The following is a 17,984-nucleotide window of genomic DNA, read 5'->3' on the forward strand; positions in this document are numbered from 1 at the left end:
GCACTGAGAGCCTTGGCTGCCCATCCCAACATGGACTTCACAAAGCTATTTCTGTATAATGGAGTGATGGAACGCATGCAGAGAAAATCCTCCCCAGACTAGCTGGATGTAGTGCAATTAGCCGTGTTTCCCTGCAGCTTTGTGACCTTGATTAAGTGACTACCCACACCTCTGAGAATGTTTCCTCACCCACAAAGTAGGGCTAAGAATAGTCCTTACTTTGGGGAAGGTGTTTCAAGAAGATGACTCTAGCTGGATGACTGGTCATCCATAAGTGTCACTGTGACTATAAAATGGAGGATGGGGGTGCAAATTGGGAGCTGTTGATCAAAAATGCAAAATTTAAGTTAGATGGGAGAGATACATTAAAGAGGTTGACAATGTCTAGTGTGATGACTATACTTACGTGATGCACTCTCGAAGTTTTAAGGGAGGGTTCCAACGCAGAAAAAAACGGGCTTTGCAATAGTCTCTTTTGCCTAATGGGCAGTGGCACGTGAAGACAGGTTGCTTCCTCCTCAGACATTCTTTGGACAAGTGGTTCTCAATTCCAGTTCCACATTCAAATCAGAGAAGGTTTAAAATGTGCTAAGCCTCCCAGCCTCATGGCTGGCATTTTTCCAGAATCCCATGTGTGACTACAGTGTGCAGCAGGGTTCAAGATTCCTGAGTTAGGAGCTTCTAAAGCTATTGCTCGGAGTTACTCAAACGAGGGGAGGCCAGATCTACCAAAGGAGTCCAAGGGAGCTGGATCTGAGGCCCCAGTGTGGTCTCCCAGAGCCACCCAGCAGTGAGCTTCTGCTGCTTCTTTCCATGGATTCTGATGACTCTCAGATGTGGACGGCAGCCTGGTGACCCCAAGCCCAGCTCTGTATTGCTTCCCACCATACCCAGTTTCCAGTGATTCCTTTTGCTCTGACACTGAGGACCCCCATTATAGATCCTCCCTGAGGCCACCGGGCATGGAGCTCCCTGCACCCCTGACCCAGAATGCTGTTGACATGGGAGATAATCACTCCTTCCACATGCTCATCACTCGGCCCGAGGCCAGCCCTGGACAGAGACTCTCATATACAGGCAGGAAGCGGGGTTAATGGTGTCTTCTCCTTCATTTCTCCATGAGCCTGTTCCCCATTCTGCTACAGAGAGTGCAAGGTCTCTTTCCTAAATGGCACACTTGTCACTCCAGATGCAGAGCCACCTCTCTGGCTATTTGGTGTCCTTCTCAGGCAGAGAAACTACCACTGTCAGATTGAGATACCTACTCATATCAGTGTGGGCCGGGGACGGTGTGGGGGGGGATGTCATGAGTGTTGCTAAGGATCAGATTCACAGAAGTGAGGGGACATGTCTGTCGGTTCCAGCTACTGTATAAACATAGACTAGCCCAAGTAGTCTAGAGTACAGCCATTTATTTCTTACAGTTCTGGAAGCTGAGCAGTCAGAGGTAGAGCTACTGGATTGAGTTATAATGACAGCTCTGGACTGGTTAGTGTTTGTCAACTAGAGTCACCTGGGAAGGGGAAACATCAGCTGAGAAATTGCTTCCATCAGACTGGCTTATGAGCATGTCTTTGGGGGCTTTTTCTGGATTGATAATTGATGTCAGAGGGATCAGCCCACTGTTGGCAGTACCACCCCTGGACAGATGGCCCTGCGTTGTATAGGAAAACAAACTGAACCATCCAGTAAACACTGCTCCTCCAGGGTCTCCGCTTCAGTTCTGGCCTCTGGGTTCATGACTTGGCTTTCCTTGATGATGGATGAGAACCTGTGAGCTATATAAATCCATCTTTCCTCAAGCTGGCTTTGGTCGGTGTTTGTCATAGCAACAGAAGCCAAGGTATGACAGACAGACTCTCATACCAATTAGCAGACAGCTGCCTTGTCACCGTGTCCTAACACGACAAAGAGAAGTCTAGTTTCTCCTAAGGACATCAATTTCATCCAAAGTTCTATCCTCGTGAACTCAAGGAACACTGAGTACCTCCCAAACCCCTTCCCCACAAGTCCCCACCACAGGCCTTAGGGCTTCAACAAATACATTCACTGTGGAACTTGGGGACATTATGGTAGAAGAGCAATGGGGAGACCCAAGTGACTCAGGAGAGTGGTGACATGTTTGGGCTGATGAAAGGGGTGTGGCAACAGTGCTTTGCTGTCAGATCTGTCATTCAGGCTCACAGAGGTAGGCATGTAATTGCCATGAAGGTTGAAGATGAATGTGCGATTTCCTGGTAGGACCTCTGTGTGTGTGTGCCCCTGAGTTATGTGAGGACAGAAGAGCATACTTTTTTTGGAGGAAGTGAGGGCCAGTGAGTGACTTTATCAGGTTCCTTACCAATGTCTTCCTGAATAATCCAACACTTACTGACCTGTCTCCGTGCCCCCATTTACCAGTCAGAGGTCATTCCATGAGTGCTGGTAAGTACTGTGCCAGGTACTTCATGAGGAGCAAGGCATGCTGGATTCTGTCCTAGCAGAGTTCACAGCACTGGGGATCAGGTAGACAGCAATCACGCAGGACACAGAGAGGAAATATGCAAGCCCGGGGGACTGCCCGGCACCTTCCCCCTGGGGTTCCCTGATGAGACCATGAAAGAAGTACAGGAATAAAGTGAGCAAGAATCCCTCCCCGATACATGACTGCTTCAGCCCCAGCCGATCCCACTCCTACAGAAGACGAGGACCAGACAGGTACCAGCTAGAATCTACCTGTCCCCTAAACTGGCTGGGGAAAATATAGAAGCTGGTGTGGAGGGTTTCTTTAGGCCCTACTTGATGTTGCTACTGGCAGCAGTGAGAATGGCAAGGTTATTTCACATATCCACATGATAGAACATTTTTCAACCTCACATCATTGCCTTCAAGCAGGAAAACTCAGAGGCTGAGTGTTCTTGGGTCTGTCTGAGTTACGGAAGAGACAGGCTCAAAGCAGTTAAGGGTCTTCACACCATATGAATCTTCTGTCATTTTACCCAAGATCTGAGTCCTACAGCCTACGCAGGAGACCTTTCAGGGCCTGAGTATTCTCTTGCTCAAATGCCCCCTTTCTCAGCCTCCCCAAGACCCTCTCTACCAACCTTGGCTTCCTCCCACGTTCTGGCTTGGCCTCTTGCTTTTTGCCCTAGGCCCGGCTGACTGGCTTTGTTCCCTATGATTCTGTTTTTCCATCTTTACTGTGGAATTGGAGCCAGTACTGAGGATCACGCACAGGAGCTGAGAAGCAGAGCCCCTGGGTAGCGTGGAACAGGCCCGAGAACTACTTTGCTGGCTTTGCAGGCTCTACAGGCCATCACTGAGAACTCTGTTCCAGATCATTTGGCCCTAGGGAAACAGAAGTCAGAAGCGAGCTGATGGCCAGAGCTCCAGCTTTGTGTAGAACCCGCAAGCTGCTCTGGCCGTCAGCTGTTGAAACAAAGGGAATCTTGTCTTGCCCAAAGGTATTCATCTCACTCAGACGTGTGTGTGTGTGTGTGTGTGTGTGTGTGTGTGTGTGTGTGTGTGTGTGTAGATTTAGGTAAACATACATGTAATGAGCTACATGACCACAGAAGAAGATTGTAGATTGTTTATTATTCCCTGTCCAAGTTGATAATCTACCGTCTTGACCATATCAGAATGTCTTGGCAACTATAAGGCTCAACATAGGTAAGGGTCCTCGGTAACACTGGCCAGAGATCTCTGAACACAACAGTCAGTCTGGAAGTCATGATTACAAATACCGATAATGATAGTGGCTAACACTTTGGTGCCACACACTAGTGCCTATATGTGGTCTTTGTCCTGACACCCTGGAAACACTGAAGAGAAACCTATCCATGAGAAACTAAACAATGCCAATGCTAGGAAAAGGGCTTTGTCTGTAGAACAAGTCCCTGTGTCTTCAAGAGGGCCAAGCGGGGGAGTTAGAACACAATTTTCAACCCTAGGAGCCGGCTCTGTTTCGACCTTGGCATGGCATGAGAAGAAAATGGACACCATACAAAGAATGAGCCTTGAAACATGACTTTCCTCCCCTGAAAGGCAGCCCAGGAAATGATGCCCCTTGCTGCCAGCATAAACATTTATTTGTAGCCTTGGCCTTGGGCCACCAGTAATAAAACATAAAACACCCAGAGTCCCAAATCAACAGGCAGAGAGAGCCAGGGACTGTGGTGGGTTCCAATCTGGCCTGAGGATTCTGTGGACACTGATTCCTTTTCCTTTTCTAGATCTCTCCCATGTCCCTCTGAGGGGACTTTTGTGCATAGGACAAGCAGGATCAGGGCATTTCAGATCTCTACAAGAGGAGAGGGGGACTAAGCTATTGGACAAGTAGCATAATCCCAGGCATTCCCCACATCACTGGGTGTTTCAGGAAATTGAGCAGCCATCAGTAGGCAACTTCTATTCCATGAGCTCTGCACTTAGAATTATAGTTTGGAAATGTGGGAAGGGCAAAAAGTATTAAAGCCACTGAAGGGACAACAGTTGCTTTCCTGTTCCAATCAATGGAAGTGACCCCAGTATTTACAGAGTGATCTTCATGTGGCTTGTCGTGCTTGTTCAAGTCATCTATTTCTGTGCAATAAGCTGTTCCAAATGTAGAGATTTAAAATATGTATCTTTCTCTTCCGTGGTTACGTTAATTGACTGGGCTCAGCTGAGTGGTTCTCTCTAATGTCCTATAGGTATGTGTATCCACGGCTGGATGCATCCCTACTTTTACCTAGGCTAGACTTCCAATATGGCCTTTTCACCTTCATACCTGGTGCCAGACTGAGATGGTAGGGAAGACTCGGGCTAGCTGGAGCTACTCTCAACCTGTGGCTCCACAGGGCTCCCTCACCACATGGTTGCTTCAAGAGAGTTGGACAACTTCTTAGCAGTTGTCAAGCTTAGTGTGGATTAGCTGCAGAGGTGAGTAAAAAGAAGCATGGCTTACTGGGAACCATTTCTGGAGACCAATTACTACAAGTAGAAAAAGAGGGACCATGATTGAGGGGAATTTGTAGACACTTGTTTCTTCCTGCACTTGTCATGGAAACAAGAAAAAAATGGCTAGAAGGTTCAGTGGGCACACCACCTCCAACCGACAGGCTAGAACTCCTGGAGCCCTGAATGTTCTGGTTGGTATACACCCCAGTGCCTGGGTCAGCGGCCATCATGCTGTTCTGATTTATCGTTCTAACGTTGTTTCTTGTTTCCATACAACTTACTCTTCTGTTGTCATAGCAACTCCTCAGGACTGATCCTTGGCTCTATCTTCTGTGTCCCCTCCCCTTCCACTGCTGCCGCTGCCTCTCTTTGCTCCGGACATGGACTCTGTGCCTCTCAGAACAACCCTCACCAGATGCTGCTGTTTTCTTCACCATCTTCTGCAGTAGATACGAAGTGTCACATCCAAGTTGGAGGCCCAGGAGAAAGACAATGCGTCTACCCTCATGAAGTCAAAAGTCTTGGAGTCTTTCGTGAGAGTCTCTCTCTTTGGTCCCTAAGCACCATGAAGTGTTGTATTGAGATTTTGGGTAGTATATGTAAATACAGTTTATATAACATACAATTCACCCTTCTAAGGTAGACAACGCAGGGGTTCTTAGTATACTCTTTTCCTCCCCCCAAATCCCTAGTTTTGGGAAACAGTTCTCACGCCTCTCCCTCCAGCCTCACTTCACTTTCTGTTCATGAACTGCTGTCAATTAATTCACACACTGACCAGGCCTGAGGACTTCCAGTTGCAGGAAACACTGATTTTTTTTCCTAACTGGAACATGCTTCCCATTCCTTTATGTCAAGTCATGGCCTTCCTTTAAACTGGAATCTTGAGTGTATGTGTAATTACTTAGAAGAACAAAGTAGAAGTCCAGGAAACGGTATTACAGGCATGAGCCTCTGCCGACTTTATCTCTTGAAACCGTTTGGAAACATTAGGAGAAAGAAAAATAGAAAAATGAAAACCACATGTGACGAAACTAGAAAACAGGCTCACACCTTTGAGCCTCGAGGGAAGTGATGCAAGTCGTACAGCCGCGAGATGGGGAAGGGACATCTTTCCCTTCAGACTGACGAGGCTGGGACCCAGAAGGTGCTTAGTGCCACGTGACATGCGGTGAGCAGAGAGCGTGCAGAAATACACTGACTTTTAGAAACTCTTTTAGAAATGTGGCACCGTGGCATATACCAAGAAGGAAAATGTGCGGTAAAACTTCCAGAACACCAGAAGGAAAGGAACCATAACATCAGGCAGATAAAGAGTTAGGAGCAGATCATCGAGTCTATGTATACATAAGGATGTTAAGGGCTTGCGCTAAGTCTGGAGGAGCCCCTGACCGGACACAGGCAGATGTCAGGGAAGAGCACTGATGAACAAGTCTTTGACAGGCAGCTGAGAAAAGAAGGGCAGACTTCTGCAGTGGGTAGCTGTTCTAGCTTTGACCTTGAAACACTGTCCCTAGAGTGACAGCAGGTAACTGCCACACCCACACCTGCCAATGACCTGCCCCAGGGTGTGACTGAGAGGGAGCCCCTTAAGACTCGAGGTGCATATGTACTGGCCCCTTCTGGATACTTCACGATCCTGGAAGACCAAGCCAGATGTTCTCCGCTGGATGGTACCTCATCTCTCCCGATTCCTGTAACCAACCCCTATTGGCTGTAAGTTACCCCAGAAATAAACCTCTCTTGATTACCAGATAAATTATGTGGAATTGCCTCATTAATTACAGTGATAGACTTTCTTCACCTTTAAGTAATGACTAAGAAGAGCCCAGTGTCATTTCTACTTGAAGACATCAACAGGAGAAAACAAAAGGCAGGAGAAGATGACCCAAAGGAAGAATGAGGAAGACACAACTGGAGCATTGTGTCACCCAAAAAAATGAAGGTTCCCCTATCCACAATATCAGTAAAAGTAAACATCACACCTACAAAATAAGGGCCTAAAGCAAAGGTGTGAAGGCTTGAAGAAGAAAATATAAGATAGCCAAGACAAACTTTAAAACATAAATTGGGGGGCGGGATTAGGGGGAATAACTCAGTGGCAAAGCCCGTGCTTAGGATGCTCAAAGCCCTGGGTTCAACTCCCAGCACTACTAAGCCCCCAAATAAAAATAAAGTGAACCGATGACTACCAGTTAGAAATTATATTAAAAGTGTATACATGCCCACCAAGGGCACAGACATTTTAAAAAAAAACCCATAAATTTGTAGTGATAACATTAAATTGTCATAGAAAGAAATTAAACTAGAGTCATAAAAAATAAGACCAGGACAAAAGATGGAGCCCAGAAGGCAGCGTGCTTGCCCAACAAGCATAAAGCCCTGCGTATGACCCAGTACCACGTTAGCCTGGTGCGGTAGTGAATACCTAGAATCCCAGTACTTGAGATGCAGGCAGGAATATCAGGGATGCAGGGTCATATATAGGCCAATATAGGACATAGCAACTGTCTCCAAAAAGGAAAAAAAAAGACTGGATGCCATTGAATATGTAGGCAGTAAAATGGACAGAATTGATAAAAATGAAGCAAAATGGAATGAAAAATAAAGATTTGGTGCTGTCGAGGTAGCTCAGCAGATAAAGGCAGGTGTGATCCCCAGGGACACTCACAGTGTGATCCCCGGGGACACTCACAGTGTGATCCCCGGGGACACTCACAGTGTGATCCCCGGGGACACTCACGTGTGATCCCCGGGGACACTCACAGTGTGATCCCCGGGGACACTCACGTGTGATCCCCGGGGACACTCACGTGTGATCCCCGGGGACACTCACAGTGTGATCCCCGGGGACACTCACGTGTGATCCCCGGGGACACTCACAGTGTGATCCCCGGGGACACTCACAGTGTGATCCCCGGGGACACTCACGTGTGATCCCCGGGGACACTCACAGTGTGATCCCCGGGGACACTCACGTGTGATCCCCGGGGACACTCACGTGTGATCCCCGGGGACACTCACAGTGTGATCCCCGGGGACACTCACGTGTGATCCCCGGGGACACTCACGTGTGATCCCCGGGGACACTCACAGTGTGATCCCCGGGGACACTCACGTGTGATACCCGGGGACACTCACGTGTGATACCCGGGGACACTCATGTGTGATACCCGGGGACACTCACAGTGTAATCCCCGGGGACACTCAGTTGGAGAGAAAAAACTGACTTGCACAAGTTGCCCTCCGACCCTCACATATATGCCGTGGACACACACATGCTTGCTCTCATGCACACACACAAATACGTTCTCTCTCTCTCTCTCTCTCTCTCTCTCTCTCTCTCTCTCTCTCTCATACACACACACACACACACACACACACACACACACAGAGAGAGAGAGAGAGAATAAGATAAAAATAAAGATCTAAAATGGGTTGGAATAAGTAAGATTTGAAAGAGAAAAATAGATTTTCCTGAAGACAAGCATAGGAGTAATAAAATTAAAATTAAAAAGCAAGTTTTAGGAGGAGAAACTGCCCTGAATTAAAGGGAGCCACTACATTTGCCTGAAGTGTTATCACCCAGTAAACCTTTGTCACACAATAAAATGAGAGACATTGTAACAGGGATACAATAATTAAAATGTTAGTGAGGAGCTGATTGGTCATCCAGATCGTAACAATCAGTTCAATTGCAAGAGGAGAAAACACCTTTATACTAATAGTAACCTGACAATCAGTAGCTACAGAATCGTTTAAAGTCAGAAGGCATCAGAGTAACCTCAGAGAAAAGCCCGAGTTACTGCATTATTAAACCCAGGGAGCTATCATTAAAAAATAAACAATAGTTCCACTAAGAGTCAATTTTATTACATTCCAGACTCTAGATATCTTTGTGTATATTACATCATTTAATTACCTCACTAATTCCCTGAGATGGGTGCCTCACAGGTTCTACATCTGAGGTTCCCAAGATCTAGGGAGATAAGAAACTTCCTTAAATCCACAGACCTGGAAATAATAGAACTGAGTTTTAAAAAACAGAAACAAAACAGTAGTCTGATGCTAGCTCTTTCTCTCCTAAGCATTGTTCCATATTTTCAGTCTTGTAAGAAATAGGCATCCAGCTGTGAAGCATGTACCAAAAGACACCAAACCCAGTGTAAGGACTGAATGGCACAACATAGGAAAAAGGAGCAGCTTTGCACATGACGTTCATTTAGCATAGGATTGGCACATCGTGGCTGTGGGCAGAATTGTCCTCTGGTGAATGCATCAGCTGTAGGCCGTGGCTAAGGTAGTCCAGTGAATGCCTGCTGGTATTCATGACTGTGTGCAAATCTCTACTTCTGGAGTATAAGGTGAACCAAGAAAATAAAGGAAGAAATATAAGAGGATGACATTTCTAAAACTTGGTTACAGAAAGATTATGATTTCTATCTTGTTCATTTGTTTGTGCTTTTCTTCACTGGGAGCTCTGAAGGAAGCAAGCTGCCATGTTATAAGTTGTCCTATTGAGAGGTCCCAATGGCAAGAAACTGCCAGTCACCATTGGAGTGAGCTTAGAACAGGTTATTGTCCAGAATCTCCTCGGACACCATGAGGACAGGTTAGTGAGGCTTCTTGAGTCACAAACATTCTGCTAGACCCTGGTGGAATTCCTGGGTCACATGAATGGTAAGAAGCCCTTGGGTTTGGGAGGCAATCTGTTACACAATGGTATAGAAGATTCAAGCAGCATTATGTCTAGCGTCAGTAGCATGAAAGGCCCTTTCAGACCTGCTGTTCTGCAAAGGCCAGCCTGGTCTCAGATAGGGACCTGTCAGACTGTGTACTTGTGTACACAAACTTGTGTTCACATGCATATGTGCACAGAAATGTGTGTGTGAGAGAGGATGAAATCATCATTTATCTCCATTAACCTATACCTCAACCAGAGTAATATTGCACATACATTCTCCTGATGGAGAGTGTATGTGTTTGTGTATGTATGTGAGAGGTGAGTATCAGTATTTGACCAAGGTAAGAAAGATAGGAACTGCAATAATTGAGTCATGGCTTCCACATAGCTACTGAAATATAATTAGCCTTTACCAAAAACTGAAATAAAATAAAAAATTAAAAAAACAACTTTTATAAAATAATACTACATAGACAATTAGAAAATAGCAAAAATAAAAAGGACAATTATAGTTGTTGATAGTACAACAATTGTAACAGTTCAATTAAATTTCATTACCTTTTTTTACGGTAGCCTCTGATTTTTTTTTTCACAGTTGCCTCCAGGAAACACAGCTTTTATCCTGCACATCACATTTAATGCTTTTGTATCATTGGCATTTTTATCTCTTCATAAATTTCATTTTTACTGTCTGATCACATCCCATTGTACGCCTAGCTTCTGGGTTGTTTCTAGGAGGTAGGAGAAGGAATCAGGTTTAGTTTCTGCTGAGAACTCTTAGGCCCCTACATGCACCTACACATTTTTCTACAAAGCCTTCTAGCAGGGTAATTTCTTGGAATAGAGTTGACCATGTGTTTGTTTAAAAATTAATTTAAAATAAATCGTAAATAATAAAATAACATGAGACTAATTAATGCTAATGAATTTTGTTTTGGAGTGAAGAATAAAGAAAAGAACATTCTAAGAAATAACAGCTCTTGGGATAAAAAATGACTCAGATTGTCCTGCCTTGGTATATTGGCCAGTTGTACTTATATCCAGAGAAAAAGAAACAGCACACAGAAACAGTTGGATTGATATGGCTGTTTTTTGTTTACATGGCAAATATTTCCCTTGTTTGGCAGCTCAGCTCAGTCTCTGGCTGGAGGCTCCACTGCTGTGATTGGCTTAAACACAGTTGCTTGATTAGAAAAGTTTGCTCATGTTAACTTACAATTTACTTGCATAGCGAGATTGTTTACAGTTCCTTATGTACAGGGGGTTGTTTGGGCCAAACTTTATCTGTGGAGACAGGTTTAGGCCAGGACTAACTGTGAAACACTTGCTTGCCTTCCCACACACAGGGCAGGAAGGATAGTTGATTAGACACTGCCCAGCCTTGAGAGAAACAACTCACAAGGCTTGTAGGTTTTGTTCTCTGATAGCTGATGAAAGTTTGCCTGTCCCCTAGTGTCCACTTCCATGCTTTGTAACGAAGGAAATGATTGATTCCTGCCGAGGTTTATGGATCTGCTGCCTCTACCTCCATCCAAGTTTTGTTTCAATAGGTAGTCTGGGCCAGTTCTCTGAGTATGCTGTCGAAGCAAAGCAACTCCTACAATAAGCTCTGTCTATCCTCCACTAAATTACCTTCCCTGGGGTGGGAAGGCCTGGGCATTGCATCCCGGGGGATCTACCAGGCCTGCACAGCTCAGACCTTCTCCTTCACTCAGTGTTGAGCCATCTACGTTTCAGCCCCAGTCCTCTGACCAGGCTGACTTTGGACTTTGTTTCCTTTCTGGCTCCTTGACTTCCAGACTCTAACTCTAGAATGGCGCCCACAGTTAGCTCTGGAAGTCGTCTCAAACCTTTCATATCCTGACAAAGTCAATTTTTCTGGACTTGGGTAGGGGAAATCTCTAATCGGTCTCTAGAGCCTCCTAGGACATGGCTTCTCGGAGCGAATTCACTGGGGACTCGTGCCTGCCTCAGCAGGGTCCCAGGAACAGAGGAGATCACCTTTATCGGTGAATTAAAGGTTTCATTTAGTCTCGGCCTGAAGGCGTGCGCAGAGGGACGTTTTCTTGGGCAAAATTAATTATTGCGTCAGAAGTAAAAACACACTCTCATGTTAGTCTTGGGGAAAGTGCAGGCGTCGGCAAGGCTTCTTGTGAATTTCATTGCCAGTAATGATATTTTCCACAATCCTGAAACTTTGGGGTTATTTTCATTCCTTTTATGTTTCTCATCTAAATGATGAAGGAACCTGTCAAGGGCAAATTTTGCTATCAATTTTTTACAGACTCAAGGAGTTGTATGATATTTTGAAAAGTCCTTGAGAAGCTTCACCATCCCAACAAATCCTGAGTGCTAAAAACTTTGGCCCAGATTTCCAAAGAAACAACTTCTCTAGCCTTCTAGAACACGCAGTCTTATGGCTTAGACATGCCCTTTCTGGATCTAGCAGTTCACTTTGGAAGAGCGTCCACAATCTACAGCTTGCTGCCCCTTTCCCTCCTGTCCCAGATTTCCCAATCCAGGCTTTATGCAGAAGTCACCCAGGAAAATGCAAGGATGCTAAGGCCCCCATCACACCCAGACCAATTAAATCAGACAAATACCGGGGAGGGGCCGAAATCTGGTTTATAATGCTCTCAACCCAGGTGATGGTGATGTAACATCAGAACTTAGACCCAAGACTTTGTTTCTGCTGATCCATCAAATGACACTTGCATGGGACTGTACAGGTCCTTTGGTTGTTGTTCCCACACCTGCTCCACTATCAGAATCTCCTTGAAAGATTAAATAACCAGTCAGTGTCTGGATCCCACCTTCAAAGGTCCTGACTAAATTGATCTGGGACTCCCTAAGGTTGTGTGTAGTGCTGAGGGTTGCCATCTCAGTCAATCTTTCATGAGCTTTTCTTGCTGAAGGAGCTCAAAGAAACAAAGAGTGTCAAGCAGTATTTGCATATGCAAACACAGCACCTTGCAAGAGCTTAACAGATTTCTGAGTTCAGCTCACAGGCTAGCCCAGGCTCCTACATTCCATGGCTTCTCCCTGTGGTTCCTCAGTGTCTGATGTGGTAGTTTCTCCTGATTTGGGGGGCAGTATGAATGTCAAAGCTGCACTTCTGGTTCTGGGGCTGGGGTAGGGGAGTGATGCTATGGAAAGGTGACCTGCTCTTCAGGAAGTAGAGCCTCCTGAGTGGTTATTCGATCATTGGTGCATGCACATGAAAGAGATTATGGGGCCTCTGGACCTTGACCCACTCACTCCACCCCTACTTTCTGGATCATGAGTATAGGTCATTTTTTTCTGCCACATACTCCTGTGATAATGTTGCTGACCTTGCTGGAGGTACAAAGCATTGTGAAACAGGAATCCACTGGCAAACAAGGACGGTTCAAATGGAAAGAGCTTAAAGAAGAACAAGAATTACATGTATAAAGGAAACATGGATGAAAACAGCAACTTGTAACCTGTAAATCATATACTATCTAGGTGAGGTCAATGGCTGTAAACTGGGATTTGTGTTCAAAGAAAAACAACCACAACTGTAAATATCACGTGGTCTCATCTTCTAATCCACACACCGGTGTGGCAAACAACTGAAGTATTCCTTGTCAAGCAGTCCTGATTTAAAAAAAAAAAAAAAAAAAAAACAGCAACAACAACAACAACAAAAAAAAAATAAACAAGCTCTATGACCTTGTGACACATCTTCCAGAGTCAATACAAAACTCACTTAAGAAGCTCACACTCCTTGAGTGTATACTTCCACTCTGCAACAAAAATTTCTCCTGACTCCATACTTTGTCTCATCACTGAATCTTTCTCTGATGGTGACAAGAATTTGGAAACACTAGCTAGAGGTCCCTGTCTGGTCTATCTATCTTAGAGACCTCCCAGCCTTCACTCCAAGCAACAGTGAGAAATGCTCAAAACAAGATTTCAATAAAGTATGGCCTGGTGTAGACGAAGTTTAGAAGGATAAGTAGTCTTACAACAGGCTAAATTATGGTGTGGATTCTACATCCTGTGTCCTTAGAGGGTGTGGAAAAGAATGGTTCTCAGACCTGGACATCTTCCAGAGTCCTGGGCGGTCCTCTGCTTGAGAATGGGCCACATTAGTGACATTTTGGATGGCATACTATGGTAGATGCAACAATCCAAGACTTCTAATGCTGGGTTGAAAGAAGCCTTACAGCTTCTACCTGGATCTCACTGACAACTTGCCCATGGGATGCCCCCCACACACACACCTGCTGGAAGCCTAGCCAAATGAAGAGGCCACGACTCCATAGGTGTTGACAGCCCCAGCAGAGTATCCTCCCAAAGACCAGCAGCAACAACTGGCCAGGTCCTGCCTGGCTGAATTCTCACACACTCCTGCCCATTTTCAGGGTGGCCTTTGGCTGCAACTTCATGGCAGCCCAAACAAGAACCACAGCAGAGCCAACCAGGGCTAAATGGATAGAAATGTTAAAGTGTTCCTTCAAGTGCTAAATTTGGTATGACATGAAGTGGAGGTACTTCATAGACCTCCAGGAAGCTGTGCCTTTGGTCTTTCTGCCTAAGACCCAGAGTTCAGACAGTTTTCAGTTGTGGCTTTCCTCTCATTTTGTCTCTTAGTTTTATTCCCCCAACTTTCTATGCTGTCCCAGTGTTGTGGGATATTTGTACACTGTGTGAAGATGTATTGCTGTGATTGGTGTAATAAAGAGCTGAACAGTCAATAGCTAGACAGGAAATAATAGGCAGGACTTCTGGGCAGAGAGAGGATTCTGGGAAGAAAAAAAGGCAAATTCACCAGCGAGAGGCAGGGGAAGCAGGATGTGCAGTATGGAGATGAGGTAACGAGCCACATGTCAGAATGTAGATTAAAAAATATGAGCTAATTTAAGTTATGAGTTAGTTGGAAACAAGCCTAAACTAAAGGCCAAGCTTTCATAATTAATAATAAGTCTCCATGTCATTATTTGCAGGCTGGCGGTCCCAGTGAGAAAGTACAACTACATGTGATGTTCCAACACGACAGTGGCCACCTGGGCCTCTCCAAAAGCACTCATAACAGTCAGCTGCCACTCACAGGGACTCTGGAAAGTGGGCTCAGCAACTTTCCAGAGCTGTGGTGGGTAAATGCAGCTCCAGGCTGGTATCTGTTGGCATGAAGCTAGGCTCTCACGGAACCTAGGGGGATGAAGCCAGCCACCAGCACCATTCTGAGGCTGTACAGTTTAAAATTTGCCTCCCAGTGGAGGCAAAAAGTCAAGTCTAGACAAAACAAAACAAAACAAAACAAAAAAGAAACAAAAACAAAACAAAAAAAACCCTCTAAACAGATACACTATCTTGAAAATGTGCTTAGGTACTGAAGGAAAAAAATTGGTATAGACAGTCATTAAATAAATAGTTTAAAAAATAATAATTTTTTAAAAGAATAAAGTATTTAAATTATTTCTTTAAAGAAAGAATAAAATAATAAAAAATAAACCAAATAAGGATGAAAAATACACAGGGGGCCTGGATTCTGTATGTTGCTTTCTTATCTTTAATTTTTTTGAATGCTGATGAGCAAAAGGCAAACACTGCTGAGAGACATTGGATTAAGGAAAAATTGCTAAATTGGACCAACCTATATATTTTAGGAATGTCTTAACTTCAGAATGGAAGTCAGGAAATGTGTTGGTCAGAGAGAAAGATTAGATTCAGGGAGGTCTTTCTGAGGGGGAAACGGGGATATATTATAGAAATGATAGGAAAAAGAATAGATTATGGAATCTAACTAAAAAGCAACTACTAGCCTTAAGCATTTTACATTGGTATGGATTTTTGTATACTGATACAAATTTAAGATTATTTTTGTCATACTGTACATATGTTTCTATTCTTGTTTAAGGTATTGTACCTATGCAGCTCATGTAACAATGTAGTGCAAATTTCTAGTCCTTGAAAGCTATTATTATAAACTACTTAAACAATTAAGAAATGCAGGTTGGAGATCACTTCCTAAATATAACACCAGTAGCACAGACACTGAGAGCAACAATCAACAAATGGGACCTTGTGAAACTGAGAAGCTTCTGTAGGGCAAAGGACATGGTTAGTAAGACAAAAAAGTAGCCTACAGAATGGGAAAAGATCTTCACCAACCCCACATATGACAGAAGGCTGATCTCCAAAGTACATAAAGAACTCAAGAAACTAGACATCAAAATACTGAACAACCCAATTAAAAAATGGGATACAGAGCTAAACAGAGAATTCTCAAAAGAAGAATCTCAAATGGCTAAAAGACATTTAAGGAAATGTTCAACATCCTTAATCATCAGAGAAATGCAAATCAAAATGACTCTGAGATACTTTACAGCTGTCAGAATGGCGATGATCAAAACTACTAATGACAGTCTATGTTGGAGAGGACGCAGAGCAAGGGGAACACTCCTCCACTGTTGGTGGGAGTGCAAACTTGTACAACCACTGTAGAAATCAGTATGGCAGTTTCTCAAAAAATTGGGAATCAATTTACCTCAAGACCCAGCCATACCACTCTTGGGCATATACCCAAGGAATGCTCAATCATACCACAGAGACACATCCTCAACTATGTTTATAGCAGCATTATTCATAGTTGCCAGAACCTGGAAACAACCTAGATGCCCATCAACTGAAGAATGGATTAAGAAAATATGGTATATATACACAATGGAGTACTACTCAGCAGAGAAAAACAATGACATCATGAAATTTGCAGGCAAATGGATGGAACTAGAAAATATCATCCTGAGTGAGGTAATACAGACTCAGAAGGACAAACATGGTGTTTACTCACTCATAAGTGCATATTATATATAAAGCAAAGGCCAATCAGACTGCAACCCACAGATCCAGGGAGACTACCCAGCAGTGGGGACCCTTGGATGACTGTGGCTTATACTAAGTTTTGATTTTGCCCAATCACTGGGCAAACTTTAGTGAAACATTTCACTATTAGGATAAGAATTTTTACCATATCAAACTGATGAAAGAATATGCTCACTGTACTTTCAGGAAGGGAGGCTAAAATCTTTTTTAGATTATGGATTAGCCTATAGAAAAAAGTCTGCCATAAATCAAACAGTGAAGGGGAAGATGAATAGGAATCTCACTTATACAACTTTAGTAAAACATACCTCTCTGAACAGATGAAGATAGGTTTCTTCTGTATCCCAGAATCTAATCAATATTTATATGTATAATTCAGCTATTATTTGGCTTAAAAGGGCTTATTTGGAAATGTTATCATTTTTACTATTTTCTACAGAGAAAATATTTTCCAGTTTCAAATAACCCTGGACTTTTAAATTATAAACTGTTTTTATGTTCAAGCTATCTGTGTATTATTTCTCCTGCAGTTGTACATAAAATGTTTTTACATTAAAAAAGGACAAATACTATAGAATTGTATTACATTAAATATATAAAATATACAAATTCATAGAGACAGAAAGATTAGACATTATCTCAAGATGGAGAAGAAAAGAATACAGAGCAATGGTTTCCTAAGTACAGAGTTTCTGTTTTGTGTGATGGAAAAGCCCCACAAATGGACAGTAGTATCAGGACATAATATCATGTAATAAATCAATACAATTAATGTAATTAATGAATATCATAAATACAATTATTGAATGAATACTGCAAATGTAATCAATGAATACCACAAATGTAATTAATATCATGAGTATAATTAGTGAATATCATGAGTGTAATTAATATCTTGAATGTAATTCATGCTACTGAATTGTGAACTTAAAAATGGTTACAACTGAAAATATTATGTTCACTAAAAAAAAATAAGGTGGAATGTAATCACCATACATTATATGTGTATATGAAACTGAAGACAGCCATGTTCTAAAATAAAAAAAAAAATAAAAAAACAGAAAAAAAACAAACCAAACCAAACAAACAAAAAAGAAATGCAGGTTGGTAGTTAGTCATCTATAACAAAGTTGGAGTCACATTAGGTATGTTTTCAAGGTCAAGATATATTTTAGATAAACAAATGGTCTTCAAACACTTCAGAGACCAACAGAATATGACATTTAAGATGTTTTGATAACATGTTTTCATGACAGTGAGACACATCTGCTCCTGACAGCACCAATTTACTTCAAAAAAAGATGATGAGCACTGAAGAACTTCCACATGGAGTTTGCTTTCTTTATAGCAAAAGCTAGCCATTTGGACAAGAAACTACTCTTGCCTCAACTGCTGACAGTATGCTGTCCAAATTGGGCAAGCAAGACACAAAAGAAGGCAACTGCCAAACTTTGCCAAAAAAGGATAGGACAGTTCTTCAAAATTCCTGCTTCATAGAAAAGTCTGTCATATATACTGGGCCTGTAGGCCA

This window comes from Peromyscus eremicus, chromosome 9, assembly GCF_949786415.1.
Source record: "Peromyscus eremicus chromosome 9, PerEre_H2_v1, whole genome shotgun sequence".
In the NCBI taxonomy this organism is placed as follows: domain Eukaryota; kingdom Metazoa; phylum Chordata; class Mammalia; order Rodentia; family Cricetidae; genus Peromyscus; species Peromyscus eremicus.